Source organism: Triturus cristatus, chromosome 5_2 (assembly GCF_964204655.1).
Source record: "Triturus cristatus chromosome 5_2, aTriCri1.1, whole genome shotgun sequence".
Taxonomy (NCBI): domain Eukaryota; kingdom Metazoa; phylum Chordata; class Amphibia; order Caudata; family Salamandridae; genus Triturus; species Triturus cristatus.
Genome location: NC_140588.1, coordinates 379,413,457 through 379,428,567, shown reverse-complemented (window position 1 = coordinate 379,428,567; position 15,111 = coordinate 379,413,457). Strand labels below are relative to the sequence as shown.

Here is a 15,111-nt window from a genome sequence, read left to right as displayed (position 1 = left end):
TCACAAAAAGTCTCGCCAGACCAGCGCATGCGCTGGGTCAGGCAAGACCTAAAAATATATAGGTTTGCTATGTTTCCCTAGGTGCCAGCTGCGATAGGGCCCAAAATCAACAGGTAGGCACTTTCTGAAACAAAGTCAATGCCTAGTGGGCTTACTGTCGCCCTGGGAAGGGGGGAAATCGGGGGCTATTGCCCCGATATGCCCCCGAGCAGTACAGAAATACTGTGGCTATTCTTTTGGGGGGTCTGGGGCATTGGGATGTCCATTCTGGTCAGCCCCCACCCCTGCGTAAAAAAAAGCCAGCATAATTGCTGGCACATAGTGGGCTTTCTGCACCCCTGGGGGGCAGATCAGGAGCTACTGCCCCATCTGCCTCCTGGGATGAGCAAAAAGACTGTGGCATCTTTTTTGGGGTGGGTGGGGGCATTGGCATGCCCATTCTTGGCAGACCCTACCCCGAACTTTGAAAAAATAAATCCCTGGCTGCTAGTGGGCTTTCTGCCCCCCTGGGGGGTGCAGATAGGGTGCTATTGCCCCATATGCCTCCCGGGGGGGCAGAAAGACTGTAGCATTTTTTTGCAATGGTGGGGGCATTGACATGTCCATTCTGGGCAGCCCCCATCCCTACCTATATAAAAACAAATCCCTGGCGGTTAGTGGGCTTTCTGCCCCCCAGGGGGCAGATATGGGGCTATTGCCCCTATATGCCTCCTGGGGGGGGCAGAAAGTCTTTTGTTTTCTCTGGGAGGTACGGTGGGGACATTTGCATGCCTATTCTGGGCAGCCCCCACCCCGGGCACAAAGACTTAACTTTTGCAGCAAAGGGGTGGGGACATTGGCATGCCCATATTGGGCAGCCCCTACCCCTAATTATAATTTGAAAAAAAATCCCTGGTATCTACTGCCCCCATCTGCCTGACAGATAGACTGACATTTTGTGGCAGAGGGGTGGGGGCATTGGCATGCCTATATTGGACAGCCCCCAGCCCTAATTACAAATTTTCAAAAATCCCTGGTGTTTTGTGGGCTTTCTGCCCCCCCCGAGATGAGATTGGGGGCTACTGCCCCCAGGGTGGGCAGAAAGACTGACTGTGCCCAAAATAAAATGGGGAGAGCAAAGGCCCTTGCCCAAGGGGCCGCTCCCCCTCCCTGGTGTCTAGTGGGTGGACCCCTGCTTGGGGATCGCCCTCCCCTTTCCAATGATACCTCTCCCGTCTTTCTACGTGCTCAGGGGGCTGAGATAGCCCCCTGAGCACGTAGAAAGCAAAACTGAAATGAGCCTCTAGGCTCATTTCAGTTTTGGTTTCTACTGAAATGACGTCAGCGCGATGTGCGCGCTGATAGTCATTTCAGGGAAACAGTGCATGCAGCCTCGGGAAGCTCCTGAAACTGTTGGGGGGTTAAGGGGCACCAGAGGGATTTCGTGTGCCATGTGCGAAGACGGCCGGGGGCTGTCCGATGCACATGAGCACTGGTGCATCGGTCGGCCCCCGGCTGTCTGACGCACCAAAGGGGTTAAACTGGAATGGCATGGAGAGAAAACAAATTATGAATTTAGGTCCAGATCTCTCTACTGGAATGAATGTTTCACATCGATCAACATTCTATCCGTCAAATGTTCTTTTTGCATTTGTCACCCTGAGTGGGACTGGTATGTTCAGACATGGGTCCCGTGCTCTCCATGTCACTGGAGTCAAGCTAGCCTGGTTAATGAAGGGTGAAACCCCGAAACCGGTCCCAGGATGCTTGTTTCTGGTCCAGGGAGGACTTGGCCTGGCAGTTCGGGCTGGACTGTCCCATGGGGAGCAGGGTCAGGACTGATTTGCATATGGCTGGGTTTAAACTGGAATGGCATGGGGAGCAAAAAGACGATCAATTTTGGCCCATATCTCTGTACTGGAGTGAATGTTTGACATTGATCAACATTCTGTCCATCAATTGTTCTTTTTGCATATGTTGCCCTGAGTGGGACGGGTATGCTCAGACATGGGTCCCGTGCCATCCAAGTCACTGGAGTCAAGCTCCAAGTCACTGGAGTCAAGCTAGCCTGGCTAATGAGGGGTGACACCCCGAAACTGGTTCCAGGATGCTTGGTTCTGGTCCAGGGAGGACTTGGCCTGGCAGTTCGGGCTGTACTGTCCCAGGGGGAGCAGGGTCAGTACTGATTTGCATATTGCTGGGTTTAACCTCGAATGGCATGGGGAGCAAAAAGACGATCAATTTAGGCTCATACCTCTGTTCTGGGGTGAATGTTTGACATTGATCAACATTCTGTTCATCAGTTGTCTTTTTTGCAGCCTAAACACTAACAGCACTTTTCTGCTTCTTGTAATACTGAACAGCCAAGTTATCATCACTTTAATGTTTTACTTCTAGTATGTATCCTGGCTTGTGGGCTTCTAGTCTCACTTGACAATTGATTTAATGTCAGATAAGTTTAAATTATATCAGTACATTTTAGATTGATATTGTAACACTAGATCCTTGGCTTGTCAGCCCTTTTCTTTGTTTTAAATTCCAACAGGAGATGGTGAAATGCCACACTGCACCTCACATGAGGAATCTGACTTTCATGCCACTTGGACAGTTTCTGCAGTTTTATCGTGGACTTATCTAAAAGTGTAATAAGCCAATTAGTATTTACCAAACTGCATTTGGGACAGAACACATTCAGTGGGAGCCTGTCGCTGCTCAGAGGTCCACAAATGTAAGCATGCCTAATCAATCATTTCAAAATATCTGGCGCAACCTGTGAAAAAGCAGATTTTACTACAATGCAATTTACCAGTCTATCTCCATCACTTATATGTGTAGATACTGGGATCACAAATTAGTATGGAAAGCACCTGGCTGGTTGTTTGCTAATACCTAAAACCTAAAAACAATTGGTTTTGTGGTCGTCAAACTAATTGCCTTGTATTTCCCTGGCTGCAAATCTGACATACAAAACTGACAACTCTTTGGGATATTTACTTTCGGATACTCAGTCAGATTGTACGTCCCCATAATGTACCCAAGCCTTGTTTAATGTTGTCACACAGTTATCTCATATTCACTTGGAACTTAACTCTGGGATTCCCCAGCTAATCTGATGAAAACCCCACTGCCTAGAGTCAATATCGCAATATTAGGGGCATATCAACAAGGGCTTTATCTCTGCTTTTTTGGCTTTAAAAGCCAAAAAAGGAGAGATAAAACTAGCGCCCTATCAACAACAGGGTGCTAACATGCATTTCGGTTAACGCTGCTTTTTTACGTCTGATATTTTTCAGACTTAGCCATGATATCCTATGGAAGGAGGATATCATGGCTAAGTTTGCCTGTCCCTATCAACAAGCTAACGTGAGATTATCGCTGGGTTTCCAGCGATAATCTCACGTTAGCCTGTTAGCGTGAGGATTTTTATCGCTATTGAGATAAGCGTTCTCAGCGATAAAAATTCAGGCTAGCCGGCGATAATTATCCTAATGCTAAGTGCGCTTAGAGATAATTATCGCCGGTTGTTGTTGATATGCCCCTTAGTGTCGCGGGGTGTGGAGTTACCAGGGAATACCAGTGGAATCCTCAGCCTCTCTAAGGAAATGGGATTCCTGGGGGATTCAAAATACTATAAACAATTCTGTTCTTACCTCTTTATGCCCCTTCAGAGTTCCACACATAGATTTTGGCTGCCTTCAAGAGCCAGAGCCCTGGGTGAAACCTTAGAGCTTAGAATTACTGGCCCATCCAGAACTCCTAATTTGGACCTTGGCCATGATTAATTTTTGAGTCATCAGTTATGTATGCAGCTGTATATTCCAACCCTTTCTGGCTTCAGACTCAATTACATCGTATACAGCTATTGTTCCTGCATACTTTTTCTGTATGTCATTAATTTTCACAAGTCATCATTTCCAACATGGAAATTTTCAAAGGACCCTAATATGTGTGCATTGGTGGATACTCTCTTAAAATATGAGCCTTTACAGGTTTACAGACTTGGACAGTTAGTCAAAACAGAACAAATGTTTGTGGCAACGGTCTTTGCAACAGCAGTGTATCCACTAATCCCTTTAGTGCTGGGAATATAGGGGCAGATCTACAAGGAAGTGCCGCAGCTTGGCAACGCAAGCCCTTTGGCTATTTACAAGAATATGTTGCAGCTCTGTGCTTCCCACTGCGCTGGCGCACAAACTGCAGCCTTGCGCTGGTGCAGGCACCCTTGCACCATGTTGCAAGGATGCCTGCGTCGTGGGGAGATTGTTTTTGTGCAGGAAGGGGCCCCTTCCTGCACAAAAATAATCACTACAGGCATTTTCCTCATTGAAAGAGGAGAAAACATTTCTCCTCGTTGCGCCTCGCTGCGCCACCTTTAGGGTTGAGTAGTATTCAGACGCATCTCCAGATTTACTATTTCTCGTAAATCTGGAGATATGTCTTGTTCCATGGGTGTTGCATGGGAACACCCAGAGCAGCACCCATGGAACGCCCTTTTAACGCAAAGTGCTGCGTGTAAAGGGGCCATATTTACAAGGATTGGAAAAGTCATGCAGGGGGGGCTTTTCCTGTCCTTGTAAATATGGAGGAGCCCCCTGAGCCACCAGTACGTCACGAAAAGTGACGTACTAGTGGCTCAGGAGGCGTGTAATTCTGCACCTCAATGTTAACATTTTCTGCACTACTTCTGTGGAGCAGAAAGCATGAACATAACATCATCATACTAACGGCTGGCTTTCCCTCTGTTGCTTGTCCCAGATGCATTCTCCCTTTAATCCTCCAACTTGGACTGCAAGGGAACCGCTTACCTTGCAGCCTGGGAATTTCTTTTTATTTCAGTGATGTACAGCGTGCCATCCATATTGATGTTGTTGAAACAGAAAGCATCTGTAAATTAAGGACTCTGGCTATTTCAGTTACATCAGTGCTCGGCGGAGGAAACGAACTCTGGTCCCCGAGCACTGCTATTAATGGGAGGCATATTGCTGCAAAGAGAACACTCTCTCTTTTCAACAGTGTGTCTCCCTACTGGATCACAGCTCTGGGACCACAGCAGGAGTACAACACCATTTTGACAAAAGAGATATTGAAGGGGGAGTGGCCCCCAGCCAGGGCAATAGCTCTGCCCAGCCTAGGGTCCAAAAAGCATCGGGCAGGTCAAAACCATCCGACTCAACATGCTTTTGTTTAATAAAGAACTCTGGAGAGTTCAGCTGCTGTCGAGTGCATCTTTGTTGAGGACAAATTCGGAGGAATAATAAAGGGCGGTTCGGCCGTGAAAATACAGTGGAGTTCTGAACTCTTCTGAACTTCTTTGCGGGACTGCAGTTAGGTTTGAATTATTAAAACAGGCCTTTACATTCGGAGGCCAACTGGAGGGCAAAAATGATTATATAATTGGAAGGAAAATGAAGCACACCGACTGGAGGGTAGGTTCGATGCCTTGGAACCACAAGTCCCAGCATGCTTTAAAAACGAACTCACATGAGAGGCTCCACCAGAGGGTAGTATTATTTAAAAACATGGAGACAATGGCGCCTTGGCAACTCTGGAAAAGTTTCCATCAGCCTGTGAACAAGGACCGGGATGTCTGAAATGCGTTAGGCAGGAGAAAACCATCTGACTGCAAATGCCGGTTTTGTTTAATAAAGAACTCTGGAGAGCTCAACTGCTGTCGAGTGTATCTTTGTTGAGGACAAATTCAGCGGTAAAATAAACAGTGATCCTGCCGTGAAGATTGCACCATCTCAAAAATACAGTGGGGGCTGTAGAGTTCCCACACTCCCCCATGGTCCCATAGCACACTGGGTGCCCTGGGAGGTACCAGGGCACCCATGTACACATGGCCGAAATTGGCTTGGGGAGGGGGCCCCCCTTCCCCATTAAATTATGGCGAGCCCTGGGGCATGGGGTCCCCAGGGCCAAAATCAGCCTGGAGAGGGAGGCCAAGTGGCACATTCAATTATGGTGGACTCTGGAAGGTGGGGTTCCTTGTGCCAAAATCTGCCCAGTTAGGGGGCCCATGCTGCCTCCCTCCCCATTTAAATGTGGTTGGGCACTGGTGGATGGGGTCCCTGGGGCTGGAATCGGCCCAGGGAGAGGAAGCTGTGCGGTCCCCCTACCCCATTGAGTTATGGTGGGCCCCGGGGAATGGGGTTCCTGGGCCGAAATCAGCCCGGGGAGAGAGGCCTCATGGCACTCCTCCCTCATTGAAATTACAGCGGCCCCTTACCCATTTTAGAGGGTGAAAAACAAGAAGAAAATGGGAAAACAAAGGGCAGAAAAATGAGCAGAAAAGGCACACCTGAGGGTAGAAAAACTAACAGGAAAGGCAAAACAGAAGGAAGAAAAATGAGCTGGAACAGCAAAACAGAGGGCAGAAAAGGCAAAACGAAGCAGAGGAGGGCAAAACAGAGCACTCACACACCCACTCACAGACCTGCCCAGAGACTCACACACCCTCACACAGACCCACTCAGAGACTCATGCACTTACAGACCCACTCAGAAACTCATGCACTCACTCACAGACCCACTTAGACACTCACACACCCACTCACACACCCACTTATTGTCTCATATACCCACTCAGAGACCCACTGAGAGACTCACACACCTACTCAAAGACCCACTGAGAGACTCACACACCCACTCACAGACCCACTTAGACACTCACGCACCCACTCACAGACCCACTTAGAGACTTATGTACCCACTCAGAGACCCACTGAGAGACTCACACACCCACTCACAGACCCACTGAGAGATCACACACTAACTCACAGACCTACTCAGAGACTCATGCACTCACTCACAGACCCACTGAGAGACTCACACACTTACTCACAGACCCACTCAGAGATGAATATATCACATTACAACGCAAACAATTACAATGCATGTTTTTACAACGTGGTTTTTACATTACAACTACCATTACATTGCATGATTTTACAACGCATGCCATTACAACACATTTATAAAAACTACCATTACAACGCATACCATTATAACACATACCATTACAATGCATAATAATTTTAGGGCACCAGTAGGGTGAGTGTTGGATAGTGTTCGGGTAAAAATTACGATTCCCACTCCAGTGAGTGCAACAGTAGGGTAAGTGTTGGATAGTGTAGGGGTAAAAATTACTATTCCCACTCCAGTGAGTGCAACAGTAGGGAAAGTGTTGGATAGTGTAGGGGTAAAAATCACTATTGCCATGTGCCTCATAACCCATACCTACCCTAAAACTAAAAAATTCTCCATTACTTACCTTATAATGCGTTGTAATGGCATGCATCGTAATGGTATGCATTGTAATTGCATGTGTTGTAGTGACATGCGTTGTAATGTCATGCGTTGTAATGGCATGCGATGAAAAGGCAGTTGCATTGTAACAAATGCGCTGTAAAGGTAGTGTGTTGTAATGACTGTGTTGTAATGGATGTTTCCTCTCAGAGACCCAGGCACTTACTCACAGTCCCACTCAGAGACTCAGGTACTCACTCACAGACCCACTCACAGACTCAATTAGAGACTCACACACCCACTAACAGAACCACTCAGACACTCAAGCACTCACTCACAGACTGGCACACACTTATACACTTTATACGCAGAATCAAGTTGGAAGTATTTTTCAAAGACAAAGAACCAGACCTTACATCTAAGACGGACACAGGACTGCACAAAAAATCAAATTTCACACCTCCTCCCAATACCCTTCCTATTGAATTACTAGCATTCGAAAAAGCAGTAATTAAGGAGATTAGGGAATTGGACCCTAAATCTATAAGAGTCTTCCATAACACGAGTAGAATTGAACAAGAGGCGATTCACCAACTCTCCAAAGACGAAACTGTCACAATTAAACCAGCCGACAAGGGAGGAGCCATAGTCCTCCAAGAGACATCGGATTACCAAACTGAATGTCTCAGATTGCTGGATGACAGGAGAAACTACCTAGCCATACCAACCAACCCAACTGAACGGCTGAGAATTGAGATTGCGAGCTTGGTTGAAGAATCCCTTATCAATGACTGGATTAGTAGAAAAGAGGCGGAATTTCTTGAAAACAAGCAACCAGTTATCCCCTACTTTTACACTATCCCTAAGATACACAAGTCTATGGTGAAACCACCTGGCAGGCCCATAGTTTCAGGAATTGGTTCTATTCTGGAACCCCTGTCAAAATTCGCCGACGCCTTTCTGAGACCACTAGTCCAAGCGACCGACACGTATCTACAAGACACTAAAGCTGTTTTGTGTCTAATTCAAAATCTAGATTTCAATCCTACAACCAGCATCTTAATCAGCCTTGATGTGGAAAGCTTGTACACCAGTTTACCACACAAGGATACACTGGACATCCTTGAGGAAGTACTCTTCGAAAATGATTGGGCTTACCATACACCCAGACATGTGGTGTTGGAATGCTGTCGACTAGCTCTAACAGAAAATTTCTTTCAATTTAATGATTCTTTGTTCAAACAGACCCACGGTACGAGCATGGGAAGCACCTTTGCGCCGAGCCTGGCTGGGCTCTACGTACACCATTTGGAACGACACAAGATCCTCCATAACAACAACCCACACATCAACAATATCAAGTTATGGAAGAGATACATCGACGATGTGTTCCTCATCTGGGAGGGAAACGAGACGGATTTTGAATGCTTTTTTCTCTGGCTAAACCTACAAGATCCATTTCTAAAGTTCACTTTCACCATGAGCAGATCAGAGTTGGTCTTTCTTGACCTTAACATATCGGCGCGCGACGGCCGCCTGATCACGACCACACACTTTAAACCCACGGCAAGAAACTGCCTTTTGGTATATGAAAGTTTCCACCCGAGAAGTCTCAAAGATAATTTACCCTTCGGGCAATTCTTACGTCTAAGACGCAACTGCACCACGAGAGAGGATTACAAAAGGCAAGCTCAAGATCTATCCACAAAATTGATGCAACGACATTACCCACCACATCTTGTGTCCAAAGCACAAAAACGAGCATCCAACAACAACCGGGATGCGCTTCTGGAACCTAAACCTGAAAGAACATCGGATAAGAATGTGAAACGACAAATCTGCATTACAACTTTCAACACCGCATCAGATCAGGTGACCAAGATCATTAAAAAACATTGGCGAATCCTCAATAGTGGAGGTCTTAATCTGCAACTACCAATGTTTAGCCATAAAAAAGCAAAAAACATCAAGAACTACTTGGTACATACCAGACCTAATTCGACAAGGACGGTTGGTCCAGTACGCCTACTACACCCACTCCCAGAGGGACATTACCCCTGTGCCAATTGCAGCGTTTGTCACCTAACCACAGCAACTAAGATTGTTACCTGCAACAATGGCATGACGTGGAATCTGCGATCTTTTACGAATTGCAACACCACTGGGGTAGTATACCTCATTACATGCGTATGTAATCTTCACTACGTGGGAATGACCACAAGAAAAGTGAGCACGAGAATGGTCGAACACCGCAGCAACTTCAGATGCAAACATAATAACACCAAAATGACGACGCATTTCTTGGAAAAACAACATACACCAAATGACTTCAGCTGGGTCATTCTTGAACATGTCAGCAACTATCCTAATAGTGAGAAGAATCTACACGAAAAAGAACAACGTTGGGTGTTTAAACTGCGTTCAGACGACCTCGGCCTTAATGATGATATACCATGGGGCCATTTCACTACAAACTGAGTTATTTGTCAGCAACCTTTTGTTATTTAACCACTCTGATTATGGCAACCTGAATATATGAGCCTAAAAAATTATGTTGTGCAATTCAAGCACGCCATTGCGTTTCATTGTGTCTTATAAACATGAGATATACAACTATTCTCCAGAATTTGGGGTACCTCACAAGTGGGTCTTACAATCACGATTACAACTGAGGTAACTGTCTTTCCATTTCACCCATGAGAAGTGTAATTGGTTTTGTTTAGAACCTAGCATAGAGGTTTGTTCAAAACCTAGCATGGAGGTACTAATGGGACAACTATTTTCCCAATCGATGGGCTAGGAACTCATTGACTTCCAAGTGAAATCAGTTTGGCACTGCTTGGTAACTTTTTAAAAAAAATTACACGCTCTTCCCTACCTAAGATGGCCGAACCAATTCACATTACGAGATATGACACCCTAAGGCTCTTCAGCCTTCTCCGTTTTTAATGCGCTGAACGGAGCAGATGAACTTAACCCTTATGTCATTGCCTAAAATTAATTTTTCTTGATTTTTAGTTTTTTAGTAATTTCAACGACTGGTGCCTGCTCTAAGATGGCGGCGATCGAGGGGAACCAAAACCAGCGATTTCTTCCTTATCCGTTTTTCTTAGAAACACACAGCGGATGGCTAATCCCTTGATTTACTGTTAATAATTAACTTCCTTTTTTTGGAATTATTCTTAAACTATATATTTACGATATTTACCAGTTCCAAGATGGCGGCCATTGAACACGACCGCAACCGGCGAGTCCCTTCTTCCTCTTCACACCCCCCACCAGGTAGATATCTAGGCACCCGGCTCGCATCCAGTCAGTATGCGGTCGGCGAGGCAGTTCACTAGTAGGTGTTTCCGGCGGGTGGCCTGACGAGTACAAGTGAGTAACCACGCAGCAGGGGGATGCCTTTGCCCCTTCGTAATTTAGATGGGATTTCATTTTAACTCTCTTCATTTCGCGCTGGATCTCCTAACAGGACAGCGCTTCAAGTACTTTTTGCTTTATCGCTTGTACCTTTATCCTAGGTGTACGATTGTCCAACCCCCCCTCAGTCGACCATGAGGCACAGTTTTGCCTTTTAAAATGTATGTATTTTCATACTTTTGTCTGTCTTGTGTGTAATTTATGTTGTCAGACGCATGTTTTTTGACTTTGTGTGTGTTATTAAATGTGCACTTTAGTGCATTCACGATCACCTTTTATTCACAATATAGCTAGACGCCAGCATGAAAGATGTACTGTCTGGAGAACTATACAGTGGCACAAATAGAATATGTGAATAATGAGCATTGCGACACTGGTGCATAGTGTAATCACTTTTTTATCCTATGACAATAATGCATAATATGCCTTTTCTCCCTTAATGTCTGTTTTCCATCCTACAGAATTCCATGAGACGTACATTACGTATGTATTTTGATTAACGCATGCTAAATTTGCACAGCGTTTTTTGTTTTTTTCACTCATTCATGCACCAAATTAGGTCCTCTAGGAGTGGTATTTACACTGGGCTGGTCCCAGTGTAGTCCTGATGAAGAGCTTGGGAAGCTTGAAACTAGTCGACCGTATGCTAGGTACACTTACCCATTATAGTAGTTATCTCTAGCATATCACCCACTTTTTTAATTAATTAGCTAGGAGCAACATTAAAATTTAGATTGGCCCACTAGTTGATTATTTTAACTCACTTTAAACCACTCCACACCACAACACTTGCACAACACATAGTCTTGTTCAGTGCTCCTACGTAAATCCGCAAGTCGCAGCACGCCTCAGCCCGTAGAGGACTGAGAGGACCCCAATGATGAAGCATGTCACCGTGGGGAAACCCTGGTGAGTGAGGGGACTAAAGAAAGGAATTGCCCTTTCTTTCTTTTTCTTGGGTGTTCTTTCGGGAAACAAGTGCTTTCCACACACCCTTTGGTTAGGTTCTCATAATCTGACAACTCAGATTATTTATTTAATTACACACTTATAGAGTCACTCGCAAACCCACTCAAACACTTTGACACCCACTCAGACACTCACAAACCTACTCAGGGAGCCACTCAGACACTCACACACCCGCTGACAGACCCACTTAAACCTTCTTTCACCCACTCACAGACCTACTCAGACACTCATGCACTCACTCACACACTCACTGTCAAAGGTTAGTGGCTACAGTTAGGAAATACATTTTTTTTTAAACTTAGAAATTCACTTAGAAACAAAGGTCACAAGGACGCTATAGTTAGGAAATAGCATTAAAAAAAAGAAAACATTGGCTAAAAAAACAAAGGTTACAGGGATGTTATACTTAGGAAATAGAATTTAAAAAACCTAGCAATACCCTGTGAAAACCAGAGGTTACTGGGACTTTTCTTTGTCATTCGAGATGTTGTCATGGAAGTCATCATTGATGCCAAGGACCATGTCATGAATGATGTAATATCTGAGATCATAAGCAGTGCATTGCGGGGTTGTAAGTTATAGTTAGCTCAAGTAACTATAACTGCTGAATTTCTCTGGTTTTGTACGAGTGAAATGTGGTCATCAGTAGGTAGTTATAGTTTGGATTTAGTTTCCATAGGAAGAGCATTTTTTCATTTGCCAATAACTTTGGCATCGTTTGATGAATCCTCGCAAACTTTTCAAAGCAAGTTTGCCACTCACTTCAGCTGTTGTCTTGGGTGATCCATAAGGCAGGGGCCGAGAAAAAGGGGGGGTCTCAAAATGTGCTTTCTCCCTGTTAACTTCCATAAGGAACTTTAGACATGGCTACAGCCCGAACTGCTGAACCGAATTTGGCAGAAAGGTAGCTGTTGACCCAGAAAGCAACCTTTTTGTAAATTGGTGTAAATCTTTTCAGTAGTTTTTGAAATATTAAGAAAAATCCAAATTTGGATATATAGTGACATGTAGGATCTGCAGCCCCTCCCGATCTTGTGCTGAGACCTGAATGGCTGCCAAGAAAAAAAAAAAGAAGTGCTGGCTACCGCACTTTGTTAATTTTCAGTCCCAGGGTGGGCCAGGATCAGGGGCATTTTTTTTAGTAAGGTAGTCGGGGTGCATGGGCCCCCCTCCCGGGGCTTAATAGTGCCCCTGAGACCACCACCTTCCTTGGGCTTCTTAATAAATGAATGGGCCTCTCCTGTTGCCCTGGGCACCACCACCTCCCGGGGCTTATTTACTTTACAAATGAGGGGGGCCTCTCGGACCCCCTGTCACATCTCTGGGGCTTTACCTGAAAAAATGTGACAAGGCCACAAGGACACCTCCTGCAACCACAGGGGTCACCACCCCCCTGGGGCTTTACTTTCAATTAATGTTGGGGACATATGGACCTCCCACAGCCCAGGGAACCACCACCTCCCCGGGCAAAATTCAAGAAAGAAGGGGGGACACTCGGACCCCACTCCTGAAGCAAATAATGGCCCTGGGGATGGCCACCCCCAGGGCTGGCTCCTGCTATGTCCTGGGGTGCCCACCCCTGGGTAATAGCCGTTTGCTCTAACTTAGAGGGATCTTTGAAAGCTCCTGCCAAGTCAGAGCACACACTCTGTTGTCAGCAAGTGGAAACTGTGTTCCCACTTGCTGACAACTGAGGTGTCCTCTGTTTCCATGCCTGCAGAGAGGTGGGCAGGGAAACAAAGGAAAATTGCTTTGACACACAGGAAGCTGCACGTTTAGCAGCTCCATCTGTGTCAAAGCAATGCCGGGTCCCACAGCTGGCAGAGTCCACAGGGGCCTTGAGGCTACCCAGCGGTCCCCATCAGTGGTGTGTGAGGATCCTGTGTGAGACTACGGCACCCACAATAGAGGCTGGGCCACGGGGATGGGGTACCTGGGGCCAAAATTGGCCCAGAAGGGGGCCATGTGGCACCCCTCCCTTATTTGTTTGTTTTTTCAAAAAGGCTGGGCCCAAGGGATTGTGTCCCCAAGGCCAAAATCGGCCCAGGATGTGGGCCCCTTGGACCTCCTCCATTAATTTAAAAAATAAAATATAAAAAATAGGCTGGGATCTGGGGTTCCGGCAGCCAATATCGGCCCAGGGAAGGGGTGCGATGCAGCCCATTCCTGTAATAAAAAAAAATTAAATACCGGACTGGTATGTCACCAGAGGCCCGCCCCCTTTCAACACCACTCAGCAATTGCACCTCCTGGAACACATCTGGCTGGAGGATGAAGTCCCCTTGACTGCAGAGGATCCTTGAGGCCAACAACCCCTCCTATTACCTCCTGTAAGTCCCACACAGGGGATTACTGAGAGGTAATCGGAGGCCCACCCCCTTTCTCCACCACTATGAGATGGTGCCTCCTGGCCCACTACTGGTTTGGGATGAAGTCCACTTTACTCCTCAGAGTCCTTGGGGGCCAATTACCCCTCCTGTTACCTCCAGCAAGTCAGGGGATTGCTTAGAGGTCTTTTGAGGCCATGTCCCCTATCTCCACCACTCTGCAAACGTGCCTCCTGGCACACTAGTAATTAGGGTATGAAGTCCATTTGGCCCTTAAAGGTCCTTGGGGGCCTACTACCCTCCTGTTAACTCCTGTAAGTCCCACACAGCGGGATTGCGCAGAGGTCTTCAGAGACCATGACCCCTTTCTCCACCACTCTGCAAACGCATGTCCTAGTGTACTGCTGGTTGGGGGATGAAGTCCTTTTGGATGTTGACTACCCTTACTGGACAAGAAGTTTAAAATAATAGAAATTCATTTACAAAACCAAAGGTTACAGGGTCGTTATAGTTAGGCTCAAATTTCACTTGCACAAAACCAGTGAAATTCAGCAGTTATAGTTACCTGAGCTAACTATAACTAATGCCCCAGTAATGCCCTGCTTATGACCTCACATCTTACATCACTCAAGGCATGATCAGTGATATCATCTCATGAAATCTCAAATGACATCACTGATGACATCATTCAAAGAACCACTCACACACCCATTCACACCCAATACAATCACTTGTACGTTCACTCACATACCCACAAAACCACTCACATATCCATTCACGGACCCATACAAGTACTCACATGCCTACTACCAATCAAACCAATCAGGGACTTATAAAGCGCAACTATTCACCCGTGAGGGTCTCAAGGCACTGGGTGGGGAGGGACTGGGTCTGCGGTTCAGTTGATAAGCCAGGTCTTGAGGTCCTTCCTGAATTGCGGCAGTGATGGTGATTGCCTGAGGTGAAGAGGCAGGGAGTTCCAGGTCTTTGCAGTGAGGTAGAAGGATCTTCCTCCAGCGGTGGTCTTGGGAATCTGTGGGGCAGTGGCCAGGGCCAGTTAGGTGGAGCGGAGATGTCTGGTGGGGGTGTTGAAGGAGAGGGGGTGGTTGAGGTATACAGGTTCAGCATTGTGGAGGGCTTTGTAGACATGCATGAGAAGCTTGAAG

The 15,111-nt window shown here is 46.3% G+C and overlaps 1 pseudogene; it reads left to right on the top strand.

Annotated features, from left to right (window-relative positions):
• Positions 1-497: 497 nt before the first annotated feature.
• On the top strand, positions 498-573 carry LOC146823033 (small nucleolar RNA SNORA17; annotated as a pseudogene).
• The last annotated feature ends 14,538 nt before the right edge of the window (positions 574-15,111 follow it).